At 53.5% G+C, this 20,799-nt stretch overlaps 1 long non-coding RNA gene across 1 annotated transcript; it reads left to right on the forward strand.

Moving 5' to 3' along the window:
- The first annotated feature begins 814 nt into the window (after positions 1 to 814).
- On the forward strand, positions 815 to 16,152 carry LOC142930499 (uncharacterized). The gene is made up of 3 exons (XR_012946431.1): positions 815 to 1,081; positions 10,577 to 10,752; positions 15,994 to 16,152. It is a non-coding gene; the product is annotated as an uncharacterized LOC142930499 (long non-coding RNA).
- Positions 16,153 to 20,799: the final 4,647 nt, after the last annotated feature.

Raw genomic sequence — 20,799 nt, forward strand, 5'->3', positions numbered from 1 at the left:
TATAAAGGGGACCTACTTTTTAACGTAAATATTGAAATACAAATTTGTAACTTGCATAGTAATGTTATTGTAGTTTTTCATTTTCTATACAGCCAGATAATACGACAAATGGCTAAACTTAAACACCCAGTCGTTCATAAAAGTTGAAGGCGATATAGTACTATAGTAATAGAGCAAGTGCAGAATCACTGAACCGGAATTGATAGCTTGAAAGCATTTAGCGCGGGGCCCTTGAAAGTGCGGGGCCCGTAGCATCATATGTAGATACTTTTGCTACTAGTATAATCCGGCACTGGGCTGCAGGGGTTCGTAATGTCCGTGGCAGACCACTGAGCTGGCTTTGCCGAAATTCTCGTTTAGAATGCGGGGTGTCAGCTACCCGTGATTAAAATCACGTTATTGGATTTGCATCGTGGATTTATATCGCCTCCGATGCATACACATCTCTCCAAACGCTGTTGCGTGGGGTCAGTTCAAATACCCAGCTCGGTAATCAGCAGTGAGCCCAAACGAAAAGTAACGGCGTGGATGTGGAATCTTCTCATTCACTCGGCCCATTCAGCCCGCGTGAGTTCGATCCCTGGCTACGGCCAACCTTGGTGGCGAACGAGCGGTGAAGTGAGTGCACTACCCGACGGGGTGGGTATACATCGAGTTATGGGGAGACAAAGGTGTCTGGGCGTGGTGGTGGTGGTGGTGGTCCCACCACCGCCTAGCAGCCCTCGTCACAACAGCATGTGTCTGTGTGTGTGAGCTACACGGGAGCTGTTGCGCGTAGCCTTTCACAAGCAATGTTATGATCGTGACCATTTAGTTTTGGGTTAGATCGCGAAGTCGGTTCTCTGTCTATAACCCCTCCACCACCCGACAGAGCTAATCAGAAGAAGCTGTCACGTGGGCAAATGTGCCAATCGATTTGGGGTTTTGTTTTTTCAGCGAAACCGCAAGGTTTTAAAGCAAACAACATGTTGAGATTTCCACACTCGGCGCTGGGCTGGCGATTACATCGAGCGTCGTGGCCAAGTGTCAACAACGAGAAGAACTCTCGTCGTGCGAGAGTCCCACTCACCCCGGGGCTGGGGTGAGTCCCACTCACAGTCACAAAGTCACTTTAAGATGTTTTTCTTGTTCGTGTTTTTGTTAGTTGTGGTTGTACCCGATTCAAGAGCCGAATGGCTCACAGGGCTATACCAAAATAAAAAATAAAAAAACTTAAAAACTGAAACTGCTGAGCTGCCAAGGGGCTGACACCGTGAGCGTCACCGACGCGAGACACTCGCTCCTTGCGAAGTCCGCACGCCAAGAAACATCGACGTGGCAAGTGTTAAGACACGCGACGTCAGTTTTTATTTTAAATAAATCATGTTGATACTTTGTTATTGTTGTTATTGTTGTTATTGTTGTTCGAGTGACCGGGTGGGGGGAACGATTTGTGTGCCCACCCTGGGGGGGGTGCGCGGGGCCACCGTCGCCTTCTGCTCACGCGGGAAACAGCGCGAGAAACGTCACGGCGACGACTTCTCACCTCACCTCGCTCACCTCACCACGCTCACCTCACCACGCTCACCACGCCTCGCTCACCACGCTCACCTCACCACGCTCACCTCACCTCGCTCACCTCACCACGCTCACCTCACCTCACCACGCTCACCTCACCACGCTCACCTCACCGCACTCACCTCACCACGCTCACCTCACCTCGCCTCACCGCGCTCGCTTCACCTCACCACGCTCACCTCACCACGCTCACCTCACCGCCACTCACGCTGTCTGCTCACCACACTCACCACGCTGACTCAAACCGCACTCGTCACATCCTTGAAACAAGCTACACTATCTTACACCATCTCACACACCCAGCTCACCACACTCACCACACTCATTACATTTATACCCCACTCACCACTCTCCAACCCCACTCACCGCAATACAGTTCACTCACCTCTCCCGCGCTCACCACACTCCACGAAGTTCACTCACCTCACCCTTCCGCTGAACTCACTCCACTCACCACTCTCCAACCCCACTCAGCACCGGTCACCTGGGACCGATGTCAAACTTTTAATGAGGCGCGTAGCCACAAGGGGCCCCAACGTGGAACATCTGAGGGGGGTGAGGAGAGGGGGGACTTAAGTTAAATTCTGAATCAGAATCTAAACATTTATTTAGCCTGCAGGAGTAATCCGGTGAGCTATGAGTCAGAAGGCTGCAGCAACAACAACAACAAACACAGTGCTCGCAAGCACGATGTGGGTGCACAGGTAAGGCATTGAGGGGCAGGCAGAGTGAAAGGTTCGCTCCCCCAAATCCGCAAGTTTGTGGGGGCAGCTGCCGCCACGACCTCCGCGCCGCCCGCGCTGTCCGGGCCTGGGCCCTTACCCGGAGGGCCACCCGCGACGTCACGGGGCGGGCGGGCGGGCGGGCGCGGCTCGCAATCGGCTTCTGTGCTTTGTTTTAACCCACGAGGGTTGACGTTGAGAGATGATGATAATGATTATTATTTTGTGTGGAGGAGGGGCGTGGTATTTTTTTATTTCACCGCACTTAAACCTTCACCGGGAGTGATGAATTGGTTGCAGCGTGGCCCCGAAACATTTGCACTCCAAATTATCCGGAGGGTTTCTAGGAAAAAATTGTGATTTTTTGGGGGGGAGGGAAAAGAGCGTTTTGCGTTTGACCTTTGATGGCATGGAGAGGTCGGAGGTGACGGGGAGCGTGATGGGAGCGCACGCGTCTGAGCAGAGTCTTCAGCTGCTGCCGCCATCCAAATCTTCGTCTCCAAGGTCACAACGAAGACCGCCACGCGGTCACCCCTTGTCTCCCGCCTCCTTTCTCTGTGTCCTTCAAAGGTTGCGGGTCCACACGGCGAGGAGGTTGTCTCCGATGTCCTATTTGAGCTCCCCTCTCTCTTTTTGCACTTCTCCTAAAATGCGCGTCTTGATAGCTCCACCAATACCACTCGATTCACTGTTTCATCTCATCCACTGCTTCCCAATTCAATCCTAGACCCATGACGAGATCAACTCTCGTCTCAGACCCACTAACAGACCAACTCCCCTCTCAGTCTTTAAATACTCCTTGGACTCGGCCCTGCCTCTTTCACCCCTCTCTCTCCACTCCTCTCCACACATTCCCCTGACTCTCCCCTCTCATCTCTCTCCACTCCACTCCACACGTTCCCCTGACTCTCCTCTCTCATCTTGCTCTAATCCCGCCCTATGTGCACGGCTCTTTGTTAATCCACTGCTGGATGAATGCCTCGACCGCGCGTCGGTCGTGGGCGTTGTTGACCATACTTCACCATACTTCACCAAGCTGCTCAGTGCAGGTGGATGAAAGGGGCCGCCCAGGACCGGTACAGACACCGCTCGTCTTTCACGTCAGCTGTGGCCTGGAATCGAACCTAATCTCGAACTCACGTCCGCCGGGTTCACAGCCCAGCGTGCAAATGCCACCCCGCTCCTCCCCAAAGTCGCCCCATATGCCTGCGCCAATCTCGTGACCGCGTTCCTTATCTGCAGCGCCATCGTCCGTGCTCCGCGTTGCTGGCGTTGGAACCCCTCCCTCGTCTCCCCCGCCCGAGCTCCTCGACAACGCTGCTCAGTCCAGGAGACGTCTCGCCGCTTCATTATCCGCTCTGCGGGAGTTGCTGTCCTCTGCCCTCTTGTTTGGCGGCCTCTCCCTCTCTGTTTTATTAACAAAACCGCCATCCAACCAGGCCCCTCCACCCCCACGCGATTACACAAAATCGTTCCCAATTCCGATCACGCTCCCCGCGGATTCCCGGATTCCCACCCCGCGTGCTCTTCCGAGGGCCCCGCTGGTGTCGCTCGCGCGTGCCTCGTCCTCTCCCTGCCGCGTCCGCGGAGAGGCCTCCTCGGCTGGCTTTGACGACTCCCAGCCGCGTCGGGGTGATCCCGGGCGCCACCAGCGATAGCGCTAATGTAGCCCTAATCTAGACCAGCAGCTGCGATTACAGCCGCACCACGTTCTCTCTCCGCTGCACCATGACGCAACCAGCCACCCCACCACCCACACCACCTCCGCCGCCTTGGAGCGCCGCTCATGCAAAGAGAAAGTGACGCTAGGAGTGATCGCGAGATTTTTGTCATTGGCAATTGTCGGTACCATCATCATCAGCAGCAGCCACAGCAGTAGGGGCTGCGCGATATATCCACTGCTGGATCAAAGCCTCCCCACACACGCACACAATTAACATGTTTTTATTTTTATGGAAAGTAAGAGGAAAAAGCGGGTGTTGGACTTTAAACTTTTTCAAGTTGCATCCGTACACGCTCAAGGGCCATTCATGCATTAATTTCAAAAGAAAGTTCGACACCATCGTTAGGCATGCTTTAACCCGCTATAACCAAGCTATTGCCATCCCTGCTGTTGACGCGACGCTCCAGTCCGCTCATCTCGTACACGCGCGCTGGTTCCATCGCTCGGTGGTCCGCAGTGGCGGTGCTTTCCGGCGCGCTCCGTCCTTTGGCCACGGCTCCATCGTCCGACTCTCCCACCGGACATCGTCCCTGCGCACCACGTGTGCCGCCTGAGCCAACTCCACTCGTATCCACGACGCGCTCTCTGATGCACGCGTTCCTCCTTCTGTCTCTCGGTCTCATTCCAAGCATGCGTCTCTCCACGCTCCTGTTTAGCAAGAGATGGGAATGATCGGAATAGGGAGTGTAATTTGATGGTAACTGGATTATAGGCTGATGGAATCTAATTGTATTATTATCATGCTTCTGCGTATCGAATATAGTTTGACGAGTCCGTAGATTATATACTTCTGTAATCCAATTTTACGATAAGAGCCCTGTTCAAATAGAAGTTAATTTGATGATCACTAGGTTAAAGGATTTTGTAATTGAAGTCCATGACAATAGTCGTTTCCATAGACTGCCAGGAGTTCAGAAGATGGCAGCAGAGTAAGGTATTCTTTAATCTATCTGTGCGAAGCTTTGAGTGTCACCTCCTTGCACGGTCGAGTTTTCTCCGTGTTCTCCCGTTCGACTCCTAGGTGAAGCGACCCGCTCGTGAATTCGGACGTGGCCAACTCACCCCAATGCAGGATCCTCTTGGGGGGTCAAAAAGGTAGTCAGACTCAGCGAGGCTTGTCTGGGTAATCGTCATTAACATCACCAGCCGTGATCTATCCACTGATGGATTAAGGTCTTGCCGCATTGTCGCCGTTCTTCTGGGTCACCCTGCACGTGGGCTGATTCTATCGATCCATCTCCGCGACGGACGTACTTTCGGTTCGATCCATTGGCTGCCACTTATTTGTGACTTGTCAGCACGGTGTGTCCGACCGCCCGGTGTTTGGGTTCGGGTTGGGTTCACAACCGGACACCGATCGAACCAGGAGAGGTACATATTCTTGGTTCTTTCGGCAAAGTCACGTAGGTAAAAATTTTAATTTAAATAAAATAATAAAATAAACTAATAAAATTGCAATTTGAAATAGTAAATTGAAAATAATTAAAGCAAAAAAACATGCATTTGGAGGCTTGCCCCCTCTTTTCTCTTCGCCTGATGAACACCGCTTGCGTTGCGATCGAAACGTCGTGGGTTTCTTGCTTTTATTATTTTCAATTTATTATTTAAAATTGTAATAAATAAAAAATATTTAATTTTATTATTTAAACATTTTAAATTATATCTACGTGACTTTACCGAAAGAAACAATAATATGAATTCCTGCAGTCTCGAAAGTTTTAAGTCGAGGCACAATACAGAAGACGATTCTAATTGTATTTTTTTAAATCCCATTCTGTGTTAAGAGTCCTCCTCGGAAGCTGATTTGATAGTTACGAGCCCGTGTGCTTTATCAAATCTGATTTCCGCCGTTAATCAGCCAGCGTCTGACAGTGACTCAGAGAGAACCCCAACACGCGACCCCCCCCCCACGCTCGCGCCGACCCTAATGAGTCAGAGTAGCCTCTGCTCCCTGGCGCAGGATGTGAATGAAGGCCGCGAGCGCGGGTGAGCGACCGTGACTCACTCGAGTGCGCGGACCGAGACCACGCTCCGGTCACCCCTTCCTGTTCGGAGGACAGACTCCCTTCTGCGACTCGCTGCAGTTGAAACAATGACAAAGGTCCCTCCTCGTGGCCTCGACAGACTTTGAGGGCGAGTGCCCTTGGTGAGCGCGCCTACGAAGGCCGACAACAATCCACTGCTGGATGAGGACCTCCCGGTTGCGCGTCGTGGCGGGGGGGGGCGATTATTCAAACGTACTTCACCACACTGGTCAGTGCGGGATGGGGAAGGCGAGGAGCAAAGACTGGGGAGCATAGACGTACAGTACAATGATTTTTTTTGCACTGCCCTCTGCCGTCCACAATGCCCACTCTGTGTACCGCCAATCGTCATCGTGAGAAGCGTCGTGTTGCTGCTGCTGAATACTCATTCTGTGTACAAGCACAGGGGGTCACGCTGAAGCCGAACGCGATTTGGATTCACGTCGCGGTGTCGAACTGCGACCGCATCGCAAGACGCTGCACTACAGCGACAGCGGGGATACTCTCCATCTCTCTCTCTCTAGAACGAGGAAAAAGATGCTGCAAGGTGACACTGACGGCTGCCCTGTGCTTCCAGTGTTCAGGGGCCTGCTCAAGGCGCGGCTCCGGCTGGTGCACGCCACGTACCACACACGTGTCGGTGATGTGCAGCGCGTCTTCTTCGAACGATGGGGAGCCGGACAAGCCCCTCTCTGTACCAGCGTGGAAGGCACCCCACGTGTTCACCTTCTGAAGCGCTCGCTCGTCACCGTGGCGTGCGCGATGACCACCACCACCACGTGACTTTTATTTCGTGTTGTGCGCGGTGCATTTAGCGCCACAGCGCGTGGATTTATAGCGTTTATTTGTGTTGCTGGTGACTGTGTATTTCACATCGGAATCGCCTCCAGTGCTGTTGCTGCTGGCGGCAAGACATGTTGTTTAAAAGTCAAAGTGATAGAGAGTGAGGACGACGCGACCACGTCGTAGCAGGCTGGTGGCGGGACACAAAACGGCAGCTCTTGAGCTTGGACTTGACCAGGGCCAGGGAGTGGACAGCACAGATGGCTGGGGGAAGAGCCCGCGGGATGAGCTACGGAGAGGCGGGGGGAGGGGGGCAGGGGGAGGACGGGGGTGGGGGGAAGTTGATTCTGTAGACCAGGACTCATGCCAACCACGCCACTGCACCGCCGGTGCGAGAGTGAGTGGAGTTGAGTGTTTTCGATTATGAAATCACAGCTGGGTCACAACAAGAGGGAGTCGGGAGCGCAGCGAGAGAAACGCGAGACGCGGGCATCTCCACCGCCACGAGGCAGCCCAGAGGCAGCAGACGGCACTCAAAGTGCCGTCTGCTGCTGCTGGACGTGTGGAGCTGCGACTCGAGCCACCAAATCTATCGGGGGGGGGAAGAATTTTTCGTGGTTTTTTTGTGTCTCAACAAATAAATAATTATTAAACCACAACTATGGAGTGGGTTTTTTTCCAACTCTCTCTCGCACCCCCCCCCCCTCTTTCTTGAAGCTTTACTTGTAGGTCACTCAACCGTAAGCTCCTCAAACAAGTCGTACATCAAAACCGCGAGCGAGATGTTCTGGGCTCTCACGGCGCAGACAAATTAGGGGAATATTTGCAAACGTTCGCGGGGGGCCCGGGGGGGAGGGGGTTGGAGAGTTTGGGGGGAGGGGTTGGGGAGTTGGGGGGGTTTCGGGGGTGGTGGTGGGTGTTGGGGGGGGGGTCGGGGTTGGGGGGGGGTCGGGGTTGGTTGGGGGGGATGGTGGGGGTTGGGGGGAGTTGAGGGAGTTTCGTGGGTGGTGGGGGTTGGGGGGGGTCGGGGTTGGGGGGGGTTGGGGGGTGTCGGGGTTGGGGGGAGGGTGGTGGGGGTTGGGGGGTGTCGGGGTTGGGGGGGGATGGTGGGGGTTGGGGGGGGTGGTGGGGGTTGGGGGGTGGTGGGGGTTGTGGAGGGTGGTGGGGGTTGGGGGGGGATGGTGAGGGTTGGGGGGGGAGGGTGGTGGGGGTTGGGGGTGGTGGGGGTTGGGGGGGGAGGGTGGTGGGGGTGTCGGGGTTGGGGGGGGGTGGTGGGGGTTGGGGGGTGGTGGGGGTTGTGGAGGGTGGTTGGGGGGCGTCATTGCTCGTGGATCCGCGGGGTCGCGATGGCCGGGGCTGAGTTTCGTGGCGGCGTTGGAGTGGCGTGGAGAAGCAGAAAGCGCCGCGGTGCCGAGGGGCGCGAGACTTCAGTTGCAGAACAGCGGCACAAGTGATGGAAATGAACGAGGGAGCCCAAATGAGATCGCTCCCTCACTCCTTCGGGCCGTTATAAAATATTTTGCCGAATTGTCCCGAGGCGGTGGTCAGTATTTTTTTGTTTAAAGCTGAACTCAGCTGAACCATGTGTGGTGTACGTAAAGTAAAACTAAAACATATAAAGGAGCTGTTATGCCGCTGTCAACTCCGAATTTGTTTAAAACTTCTTCATTTCATCCCCACGACTCGCGGGGAGTCACGCTCGCGCGTAATTCATCTGCGCGCTGCGATTCTTCGACCCCCCCCCTCTCCTCCAGCCCCCCCCCCCCCCCCCCGGGACGCGGCGTAGTTATCACGGCGCTCCTCATCAGGGGCAGCGCGGGTGTCGCGCTGCCCCTGACGAGGAGGAGCCGCGTGCTCGTCGGCGTCGGCGCCGGCTCACGATGGCCACCAGCGCGCAGCGCCCGTGCTATCAGAACTCTCAGAAATGACAGTCTGGAGACAGGGCTTAGCATACCTGTCGGATCTCAGCTGTCGCCTCTCGACTTACCGAGCCTTATTTATTTATTATTGCTCTCCGCCGGGATGAAAGGGAGGCGGTAAAGCGCACGCCAAGACTCCACAGCTCCAATGTCAAGGTCACCGCTCCAGATTTTTTTATTACGGCTCAGGGGGTATGTCGGGGGCCTGCGGGGGCGGTGGCGCGGACGCCGGCGGGGTGAGAATTTAACTCTTGCGCTAACAACACATCATTACGAGGAAGCCGGCCCACGCTGCGTTCTGTGCTTTTGTGTGTGGGGGAGGTGTTGGATGGCGACTCTGATGATCAGACTTTGGGGCGATTGACCATCGCGGTTTGGTTCACGAAAGGTGAAGTCGCCACCAGCGGCTCCGCTGCTCACAGGCCCCGGACTGCGCTCCCACTCGGTCATTCCCGGGACGGCGCTCGACCGGACGTGGCTTGTGGGGCGAGTCGCCGCAGCCGGAGCGAGAGTGGAACGGGTGCGGTGGGCCGAGTGCGGAAATATTTTCCAGAGCTCAGCCCCGGGAAATCTCCGGCTGAAAGTAATCCTGGAGCAACGACGACAACTCTGTTGGCAGAGTTGTGAAAAAAGAGCTTCCTAGCTCGTCGAATTCCTCTAGGATAAACACAGATTCGGGTTCTCTTATCCGCAGTGATGTGGCGGGTCCTGTTATCTGCATTATCCACGAAAATATCTCCTCTTATCCGCGTTAACACCGACAAAGAAGCACACACACACGTGGAGAACATAATGCAGCACACACACACACGTGGTGAACATAATGCAGCACACACACACACGTGGAGAACAGAATGCAGCACACACACACGTAGAGAACATAATGCAGCACACACACACACACGTGGAGAACAGAATGCAGCACACACACACGTGGAGAACATAATGCAGCACACACACACACGTGGTGAACATAATGCAGCACACACACACGTGGAGAACAGAATGCAGCACACACACACGTGGTGAACATAATCCAGCACACACACACACGTGGAGAACAGAATGCAGCACACACACACACACGTGGAGAACAGAATGCATGTGCCGCCTCGTCTGGGTCGCAGGTTCTCAGATCATCGGATGTTGGCGACCTCTTCCGCTCTGTCGTGGATAACCGGGTCTTGCACGAGTTCTCTTATCCGAAAAAAACACGCAAATAATTGGGTTGTTCTGGCTCAGCCCAGGAGGGCTCGCGTGATAGGAGTTCCAGATACACGGAGGGTTTATAAGGGAAGATTTCACCGCGGTGGAAACTCCACATTCCTACGGTTGAGGCCAGTCTATCCACAGTTGATGATGAGCAGCGTTTGAATATAGTGGGGGTACAATAACAATGGTTATGATCATTTATAATTTGTATCGCGCACGGTAGTCGCTCACTCACACGGAGAGAAAGAGAATGATTCAGGTCGTGGAACCCAGACACGTGGGAAAGCCGCCACAACTGCCCCCAACAATTACCCAAGGTCTGCGGTCCTATATCGGGATGTCTGTGCAACTTCATTGTTTATGTTTGTCCAACTCTATCATATACATTATACTGGACAAAAGTGGAAAAGAGCTTCATAGCTCATCGATTTCTCCAGGATAAATAAATGTTTAGGTTCTGAGTAAGGGAGTGTTATTGACGAATGTATTAGGGATGTTTTCCCCATGAATGAGTGTTTATTATTCGTGTGGGCGGAGGCCAGCCTACCCAGAGAAACCTCACGCACGCGAGGGGGGTGGGGTGATGGAGTGGTGGTGGTGGGGGGGCTGTGGATAACACTCCTCAATATCCAACAGTTGCCCAAGCTCTGTGGTCCTACATTGGGGATGTTTGGTGACGTAGCCCAGGCTGGGCTGGCGGTGTGGGAGACGGAGAGTGAGCGGGGGTCCCCTGAAGCCGTCCCTCCAGGCTGCCCACGCGCGCCCAGCTCCCCGCTCATTACTCCGCGTCAGCGCTGCATCGCTTAGCACAGGTATGTGGAGAGTTTTTTGAGCCAATAATTTTTTTTATTCAACAAATTCCCTTATGGCTCCCTCCCTCCCCTTCTTTCAATATTTACTTGCTCGTTTCTCTCTTGAGCTTTGCTGACGTTGTTTTCCCTCCTTTCTCTCTCATTCTCACCTCCTCGCTCCCTCTTGCCGTGTACTACACTATAGCCATCATCCAGCAGTCGATAGAGAAAGGGTGAAAGCGGTGATGGTGCTGATGATGATGATGCTGCTGCGTTAGGACCCAGACCAATGTTTAATTTGCACAAGATGACATACTTGGGTTTCGAATTTAATTCTTAATGAGAATTTGATATAAATTACGGTTACCTTCCAAAACAAACGTTTTACCACAGATCCCCTCCATCAGCCCCCCCCCCCCACCATCGACCACAGCCCCGAGTCCTAGGGCCCTATCTCTGGCCACGGGGCTCATCTTCACGGTCACAGCCGGTGGCTCAGAGGCTACAAATTCAGCCGTGACACACGAGCAGGGAGCCCGCTCCGCAAGCCCTACCTTCTCACCTTCCCTCACCCCGCTCCTGGCTGGGCCTCCCTCTCGGCTCCCAGCCTTACCGCGCTGTGCCTCCCTGCCTCCCTCCCACGCATGCCCCCACCCCCCCGCGCCCCCCGTGCCCCCGTCCTGCCCCGGCCTGTCTGTTTGCTGAGTGGTGCCGCAGGGGAGAGGGCTCTGGCGACAGAGGCGCGTGTAGATTAGCCGCGCCGATAACACGGGCTCCAGCACAAACCTCGCCCCCCCCTCCGTCTCTCTCTCTGTTGCTCCATCTCTCCCTCCCTCCCCCTCTCATCTCTCTGTTGCTCCATCTCTTTCTCTCCGCTGTCCATCTCTCTGTTTCTCTCTCTTTCTCTCGGTGGCTGATTCTCTGTCCCTCTCCCCCTCTCCCACTCGCTCTAAATGCCAATATTTCCCAAAATTGGCAGATTTGGACTGGTTTCATCCTCTTAGCTGTCATCAGTTATACAATAGGCGAATATTAAATGTTCCAACACGCATGTTGCCTGGACGTTCAAGGCAACACTCGCACGAAACGGCCGTGAGCTGGCCAGGAGATGGCAGCAGAGAAATAGATTCTTGAATCCATCTGTGCAGAGCCGTTTTTTTTTCTCCAGGTTACCTCGGCTTCCTCTTCCTACGTGAAGCCAAAGATTTGTGGAACTTTGCGTTGCTCGTCGTCCAGAGATTTCTCAGAGTCGCGATGCGCAGGCTGCGATCCGGCAGCCCGTGATTGAGACTCCGGTGGACGTCCCTTGATTTATACTCGTGAGGTGCCACGGTGGCTAGATGTTAACTACCTCGCTTGGTATACAGGAAGTCGTGGGTACGATCTCGACCCTGACGCCTGTTGCTGTATATTTGGAGTTTGCGTGACTCTCTCCCCGTGGTCGCGTGGATTTGTCTCCGGGTTGTGTGTGTTTCCCCTCCACATTTAGAAACACGCGTTTAAGAGTGTTTGGCTGCCATAAATTTCCACGTGACAAGCCACTTCGTTGAGCTATCATTTGTGGCCAGGTCGCTTCTGAAAAATAGCTTTGTGGCTCAGTGGACCCTACCTGGCCAAATAAAAAATAGTTTAGTTTCCAGTTTATATTACACTGCCGGGAGGCTCAAGCCCAGCTGATGCCGACTTCGTCACCCCCCGCCACTCACACCACACCCCCTTCATCTCACTGTGAAGTTTGACAACAAATATTCCCCACGGTGTTGTGTTTACCCTGAGGTTTGGATGGTGTGTGCAGAGCACTGTAAATTCGTTCATTTGATTACGGGCCATGACTTGGGCATTATGTAATTTAGATGTGTGCTCTAATTTTGTTTTCATTGTTAACTTGTTTTGGTTGGGTTCACATACGATTGTTGGATGTTATCCACCGACCAAACGCCTGCGTCTTGGATTGAACTGAAGCGAGCCCGACTCTGCTGCTGATGAGACACTGTAATGCCGAAACCGGTCGAGAGTTCTGGATGTATGTTGAACTTCTTTCGCACGGGACGTAGCCATCCGTGATAACCATAGGTGCGGCGGAAGGAGTCCAAACGGCTGAAACGAAGCACCCCCAGAAGGCCGTGCGGCAGATGGGTCGAGTGACGAACACTCGGAGGTGTGAGTGGAGAGAGTGAGCCGTGAGAGCCGACGGATCGTGTGATTGTTATTTATTGTTTATTTGCAGTGTGTTATTGTTTATTGTTTATTTAGACAGTGTTATTGTTTAATATTTTTATTATTTTATTGTTTCCCTTCTACGTGACTTTACCGAAAGAACCAAGAATATGAATCCCTGCAGTCACGAAAGCTTTAAATAAAAATTTATTTGCACAGTGTTATTATTTATTGTTTATTTACACAGTGTTATTATTTATTGTTTATTTACAGTGTTATTATTTATTGTTCATTTACAGTGTTATTATTTATTGTTTATTTACAGTGTTATTTATTGTTTATTTACAGTGCTATTGTTTATTTTCAGTGTTATTGTTTATTGTTGTTTTATACAGTGGTATGTATTGTTTATTTACAGTGTTATTAATTATTGTTTATTTACAGTGTTATTATGTATTGTTTATTTACAGTGTTATTAATTATTGTTTATTTACAGTGTTATTATTTATTGTTTATTTACAGTGTTATTATTTATTGTTTATTTACAGTGTTATTGTTTATTTACACAGTGTTATTATTTGTTGTTTATTTAGTGTTATTATTTATTGTTTATTTACAGTGTTATTATTTGTTGTTTGTTTACAGTGTTATTATTTATTGTGTATTTACAGTGTTATTATTTATTGTGTATTTGACTTGTGGCTGACGGTTCCGCGGCTTCTCTGGGCCGGCTAGAGGATGGAATGTGTCCGTTTTGAGTGAACAACAATGACAGCTGTCAACGATGAATTTGGAGGATGTCCACAACGACGGTGGTGATAGGGAAGTGGAATTAAATGATATTAAACAAATCTATAATGATGTTACCTTCATAATAATGTCGGATTTAGAGCGCGCGCAGGATTAGTGCGCCAAGTATAAACACGGGTCAAGGGGTCTTGGGGTTGTTTGACCACACCTCGCCACGCTGGTGAGTTCACATCGATACTGGCCCTTTCACCCCCTCTTACGCTGTGCCAGCCTTTATCGCTCGCCGAATCCACTCGACGTTACCTGGAGTCTCGTCTATTGTCTTCGCGTATTTGGGCCAACGCGCACGCGTCCGGGGCTGCTATCATGAGCGATGATTTATCCACTGCTGGATGAAAGCCTCTCCAATCCGTCACCGTCCCTCGCGGTCCCTTAGATGCGACAAGAAGCCGTCTCGCTGCTGTGCGCGCGCGCCGATCTCATCGCTCCGTCTCCGTGGTGGACATCCACCCGGGATTGTCCCTCCCCAGCGCACTCGCCTCTCTTGACAGCCAACGTGGCGTCTCTCGCCTGCGTGTCTTCTCGAGTCCACGTGCTCCTCTTCCTGTCTCTCCGTGTCACTCCAGGGGTGCGCCTCTCCACGCTTCTGTTTGTTCTTGTCTGCTCCATGCATCACGATGTATTATTACGCATGACTATTCATGACCATTCATCATCACGACGCCCGTTTACCCAGGGCCGCCACACCCGAGTCTCAAGACTCTTTTTTCAGGAGGGTCCTGCCGAGTTTTCGCAGTCGGGGTGCGATGCTGCCACGAGTCCGCCTGCGGTGTAATCTTTCAGCGCGGTGATGTTTCGAGTAACGTCGGTCACACGGCGTGTGTGTGTGTGTGTTTTAGCTGTAAGAGTAAAACCCCCCCATTGCAGAGCGGTGGGGAGACGCACAAACTCCACGGAGAAGGAGGCCCGAGTCGGGAGTCGCTTGTTGCTGTGCGTGGCACGAGCGTCACCACTGCGCTGCCCCCAAGCTGATGCTCCACGTTGTCACAGGAGGCGCTTTGATTAAACCACCGTTAAACACGTGCTAATGCTGTACTCCATCATTGGGGTGTTGCGTTTTATGGTCCTTTTTTATTTCGTTTTTCTTTCCAAAACCGCTCGTCCACCTTGATCTCTGTGGCGCCGTTCTGATCCCGGTCCATCCTCGACACTTCTGATTAGCACGGTTGCCTACGTACGGTGCGAAAGACGTCCGACACACACACACGCAACATACACACAGACAGACACGCACCCCAGGTTTACATCCTCCGCCGTGTCTCCAGTCGTGCCCCTCCTCCACCTCTTGTTGTGCGGTAACTTTTGTTTTTGCCCATGCGGGATATTTATCTTGGGCTCAACTGTGCAGAGCCTCTTTAATTTATTAAGTTATTTATAATAACTTCCTGTAATTAATTTCTACCGCTCGCTATAACGTATGTGTCATTCGCAAAACTTGAGACGGTTCACAATTTCCCGCATTAATGCGAGTGTCTCCATTTCTCCGTGCTGAATATTCGGAAAGCGTCACGTGAACACGACGAGGGCCACGTGACTCTGGTTCAGCCTCACGGACTCTGTCAGCGATCGCTCACGACTCTCCCTCCGCACTCGTTTCGAGGAGGGGGAGGAGGAAGACCACAAGCGACCAAACGTGGCGTTTTTTTGGCCGAGTTGTGGCCTGGCGACGTCCCTCCGATTAATTTGGCCACGACTTTGACCGCAAATCGTCTGCGGGGTCCATTACGGAGCGCGCGTGCGCGCGCGCGCACGTGGCAGATTTCTCTTTGGGCCGCGGTTCAGCTGCGACGCATCCATTGCCATTTAAGTCCATCGCTGGGCTCCTCCTGCGGTGCTCCTGCATCAGCAGCACCCCCCCCCCCGGGGGGCAGGACGCGACTCATTGCTCGCCTGCGGCCCGCGGGCTGACTCGAAGCGCTCAGGCCAGCAGCGCCCCGAGCTGCGCTTCAGCTCCAGAGTTGGGCTCCCGTGTGGTCAAAGCGGGCTCGCAAGTCCAGCGTGTGCCGTGCGGGTTCTTCATAGGTTGCTCGCTGTGTGTACAGTATCTGGGTACGTTGAACTTCTTTCGCATCGTACGTAGCCAACCGTGCTAATCGGAGGTGCGGGGGAAGGACAGCAAACTGAATAAAAACACAGCACTTGCCACAACGGTCTATTAAGACTTTAACGAGGGATCTTTGTTGCGTGTGTCTCAACCCGGTCACCAGTGACTCCAACGAAACATCCATCGTGTCTTGGGGTGATGCTGCGTGATCAACTCGCTCGTTCTCTCTATGCCGTCTGTGCTCTTGGCAGGCGATTCTGGCGGTGGATCTGCTCCCCTTGGCACCCGAACGCCACCCACAGCCGTGCTCACCTCCTCCGTTCTCGTCTCGCATTTACACTCACGGCACAATGTGCTGGGATGAACGAATTCATGTTTTGTGTTTGGTTTAATAAAATACTCGCATTAAATTCGGTTGTTTTCTCGCGTCTGCGTGTGGCTTGATTTCCAGCTGTGAGGCTTCACATGTAAAATTTGAAAAGTGGGCAAAGAGCCTCCTGACGGGATGGCAGAAAACATACTTCTGAGGCCAACTTCCGATCCCCGTTCTCCAACGCAGGGTGGTGCACTGCTCGCTCGCCGTGAGAGATCCAAACGGAGAAATATTTTTTTTAAAACATTCTTCTCGCGACGCGATGCGTTGCCAGCCAGCAGCGCGCTTGGAATGCCAATCCGCGAGAAGGAGAGCTCATCATCATCGTCTTTGTGAGTGAACTCCTCATCATCATTATCGTGAGTGGAGAACTCATCATCATCGTGAGTGGATAACTCCTCCTCATCATCATCATCATGAGTGGAGAACTCATCATAATCATCATCGTCCTGAGTGGAGAACTCCTCATCATCGTGAGTGGAGGACTCATCATAATCATCATCGTCGTGAGTGGAGAACTCCTCATCGTCATCATCATCATCGTGAGTGGAGAACTCCTCATCATCATCATCGTGATTGGAGAAGTCATCATCATCGTCGTGAGTGGAGAACTCCTCCTCATCGTCATCATCATCATCATCATCGTGAGTGGAGAACTCCCCCTCATCGTCATCATCATCGTGAGTGGAGGACTCCTCATCGTCATCATCATCGTGAGTGGAGGACTCATCATCATCATCGTCGTCGTGAGTGGAGAACTCCTCCTCATCGTCATCATCATCGTGAGTGGAGAACTCCTCATCGTCATCATCATCGTCGTGAGTGGAGGACTCATCATCATCATCGTCGTCGTGAGTGGAGAACTCCTCATCGTCATCATCATCATCATCATCGTGAGTGGAGAACTCCTCATCGTCATCATCGTCGTGAGTTGAGAACTCCTTATCATCATCATCATCGTTAGTGGAGGACTCATCATCATCATCATCGTCTTCGTGAGTGGAGAACGCCGCGCTGCTCGAGCGGACAGGGCCTGTGGCGTTCACCTCCATGACGGAGTAGCGCGGTTGTCATGGGCCCCGATGCACCGTACGTAGCCGACCGTATTAATCAGAGGTGCGGGGGAGGGTAACAAACTAAACTCGAAATGCAGTTCTAAATAAATTAGTTTTTAATCTATATTTAAAAGTGTATGACTGCAGTGGCTTCCTAATATTGGAAAGAAGAGCGTTCCAGACGGCCACAGAAGCACATCTGAAGGCGCGCGATGTGGTACCCGTCCCACCCTCCTCCGAGCCCGGCGCCTCGGCCCTTCCAGGCCCATGTGCGCAGTCACACCGCCTGCACACTCGCTTGCACCGGCTCCACTGTGGGTGAGACCAAGCCCCTCCATGGCACGACCGCTATCGACCGCGCACGTCGCAATACTCAGCGTCACAACCTCAGTGGGGAGATTGCGCCCGGGGCGACCACTAAACCAGGACTTGGAACTCACAACGCTCTGACTCTGAGCTGAAGGCTCTGACCATGTGACCACAGTGCCGGGCGGATGGATCGGTCTGGGGGGGGGGGGGGGGTTGGGACGTTGAGGCTGCTGCTCGTGCTGCCGCTGTAGATTTGTTCCACCTACCGCCGCGGGACTTGAAACAACGGTGCGAGTTTCTAAAATCCCTTGAAATCGCCGCTCCCCTGTCCACCCAGCAGCAGACATGTGTAATATCATAGTGTCGTCGACCGGCAGGACGCGGTGCGGTGGGGTGAAGCGTGGGTATTCCCAACTCTGGGCCAACTCCTCACAAGACGTCTGGCGAGCGTGCAAGAAGGGCCGACCACACTCCCTCCAGGTGGGCCCTACGGAGCTCCTCCTAGTGGAGGCTCTCCCCCCAGCAGCAACGTGAGGGAGCAGTTGCGGGGCTGCGCCTTTAGCCGCACGCCGTCGCGACGAGCCACGCGTGCTTCAGAGGCCTCGCACGCTGAGCCCCTAAGTCCGAACACTGAGCAGCACTGCGGCGCGCGATGAGCCATTGTCAGGCTCCTAATGCCTCCACAAATCAGCGGGGGGGGGGCAGCGCCAATCCCACCTCCACCCCCCACCGAGCCCCCGTCTCATAACCCCCCTCCCCCTCTCCTCCACCCACCCCCGGCGAGGCCCCCGTGGCTGTAATCGAAGCTTCTAATTTGTTTTTTCGTGGGAAATGAACACAGGGAGCCAGCCGCGCGGGGAGAAATCGTGGCTTCGCTCGCGGCAGACGGCGACACAGCCCCAAGGATCGTGATGTTTTGTGTTTGCAGAGACTGTCTCTGGGTTTTTTTGTGTTGAGTGGTTGTTAGAGGTGGGGGGGGCAGTAGGGCCGCGTGCTGTGCTCTGCTGTGGGTGATGGGGACTGTTTACAGAGAAGGAAAGTTTAAAAAAAAATCCCTCTCCGCCGCCTCCTCCTCCTCCTCCGCCGCCGCCACGAGATGCCAGGCATGCCAGCAAGCAGTCTCGAAGCCAATTACACTCTCCAGTTTCACGCTGGAAAAGCTGCCAAGCAGCGTGCGGCCCATTGCCACACGGGCGCCACCCCTGCCACGCCGGCCCTGCCGTTGCCAGCCGACCGGAGCCACTGCGATCGAGAAGTCCGGCCCGGCTAGACGGCTCACGGTGCCGGCCCCCATGGCGAAGAGATTCAGGGGCAGCCCCACCGACAGACGGCCTCGAAATGTTACCCCCACCACCCCCCTCCCCACCCCTCAGCGTCAGCCAGACCGCTTGAATTTCAGCCAAAACCCAGGAGCGCGCGCCTCCTATAAAGAAGGAACACCTCTGGTCACCGTTTGTTTTAATTTGTCGCGGGGCACGGACTGCGGTGGTGGTTTGGTTAGGAACATTTTCCCCTGCGTCGTTGTTGTTGTTTTTAGCGGGGGGAGGGATTTGCCGCTCGCTCGCTCGCTCGTGCAGCGGGGATTGTCCCTCGCGCGCCCCGACGAGGCCGGACTGGAATTAGTGCCGCGCCTCGACCTCGCCAAATAACACACGGGGCAGAAACGCGGCCTTCGGGCAACGCGGGTAGGCACTCGGGCTCCCCACAAAACCCTCGTTTGTCCGTGGACACGCGAGCGATTGAGCAGGGCGCTTGGCTCCCCTCCCCCCATGCCTGACCCGCGTCGGGTTAGAGGCCCCGTAGCTCCACGTGTCTGCTAATGCGCCGTGTCCACGGTGCGGTTCCGGTTAGCTGCCGTGACTCTCTAAACGCTCCGGGGGCTGCAAAAGTGGCCAAGATGTTGTCAGCACAGCAAGTGGGTTTGAGTTTGCTTTCACGCAGAGTTTTGAGTTGTAATCCGCCTTCGCGCATGGGATGCTACGGTGGTGACATCGTGAGCACACGCTGGGATTTCCTGGCGAGGCAGCCAAAACAATGGGGCAAGTTGCTAGAATCTCCCCGCCACCCAGTGGGATAAACAGGGCCCCCATCATGGCGAGTCGATCGGGCGGTGGGGTAAAGCGTGGGAGCTTGCACTTCATCCAAGACGTCTCACCAGTGTGGACGAGTCGGACAAAGTATCCTCTGGAGGGGCTCTCTGGAGCTCTGCTGAGTAGAGGCCCTTGTCCCGGCAGTGGCGCGAGCAAGGCATTGCAGGGCTGCGCCTTTGTCTTTCTCGTGTTTCGTGTCCGTGAGTTTCGTCAGTCTTCCGTTTTCCACTCACATGCGAATCACTCTTTAAACATGAATTGGCCAAACATTGTGATTCAGGAACCTCGTGAATACGAGTCTTGAGACATCCGTGTGGCCACCCCCACGCTAAATCCCTCCCCTCCCACCTAAATCTCTCTCTCAATCTCCATCAGCTCAAGCCTCCCGTTAATCTCGTGAGTGCCTAGCGGCCACACCCACTCCGAATCCGCTCCCTTCTCCCCGCCCCCTCTGAAAACAGATGCTGCTTCATGCAGCTCACTTCTGCTCGCTCCTTTTCTTCCATCTCCCTCTCTCTTCCTTCCCCTCCTGAGACTCAATGAGGCTTAAAGATGTAAAAAAAATAATCGCACGGCGCACTGTCCTTTTACATATTATTGATGGCATTTAGAATATTTTATTGTTTTGATGTCTTTGTTTCATGAGTTATTTTCATGCTGAGTATTTGCTTTTGCTGTTTCTTAAACAGTGCTTTGATATCCTCGATGCAAGGCGCTTCATAAATGTATTATTACTGTGAGATTGTGAGTTTAATACTTGCTGAAGGATGTGGTGGCCATGCTGCAAGTGGCTTGTAATCCAGCACTGTGGAGGCAGCATTGAGGGTTGGTGGATCACAGACAGAAGTTCTAAATCTCCTTTCCCGTGGGTGTGCAATAGCCGTGCCCTGCCTGGCTCGCCAGGGGAAGACGGTAGAGCAAAGTGTGGACTCGACCTGTTCCATCTGGATAGAATAGAGTGTTGGGTTTTATCCCACATGTAAACGCTCATTAATTGACGAATAACACCTTAATTTATAGAGGACCGCTGAGCTTGGGCAATTGTTGGTAGCGCCGGCTCCTCCTCACCGCGTGGCTGCTGCTGTTGCTGCCTTCCCCGCTCCTCGTCCGTGGTTCCTCCTCCACCTGCCCCTGGCGCCTCTGAGTCGCCCTCTCTCGACGAGAGCCGGGAGCGGAAGCTGCGCAGCGGCGGCGCAGCGTCACAACATTATTGTTGTTGTTATGTGCCAA

The sequence above is a fragment of the Petromyzon marinus genome, chromosome 39 (assembly GCF_048934315.1).
Source record: "Petromyzon marinus isolate PM22_M1 ecotype Great Lakes invasive population chromosome 39, UKy_Petmar_22M1.pri1.0, whole genome shotgun sequence".
In the NCBI taxonomy this organism is placed as follows: Eukaryota; Metazoa; Chordata; class Hyperoartia; order Petromyzontiformes; family Petromyzontidae; genus Petromyzon; species Petromyzon marinus.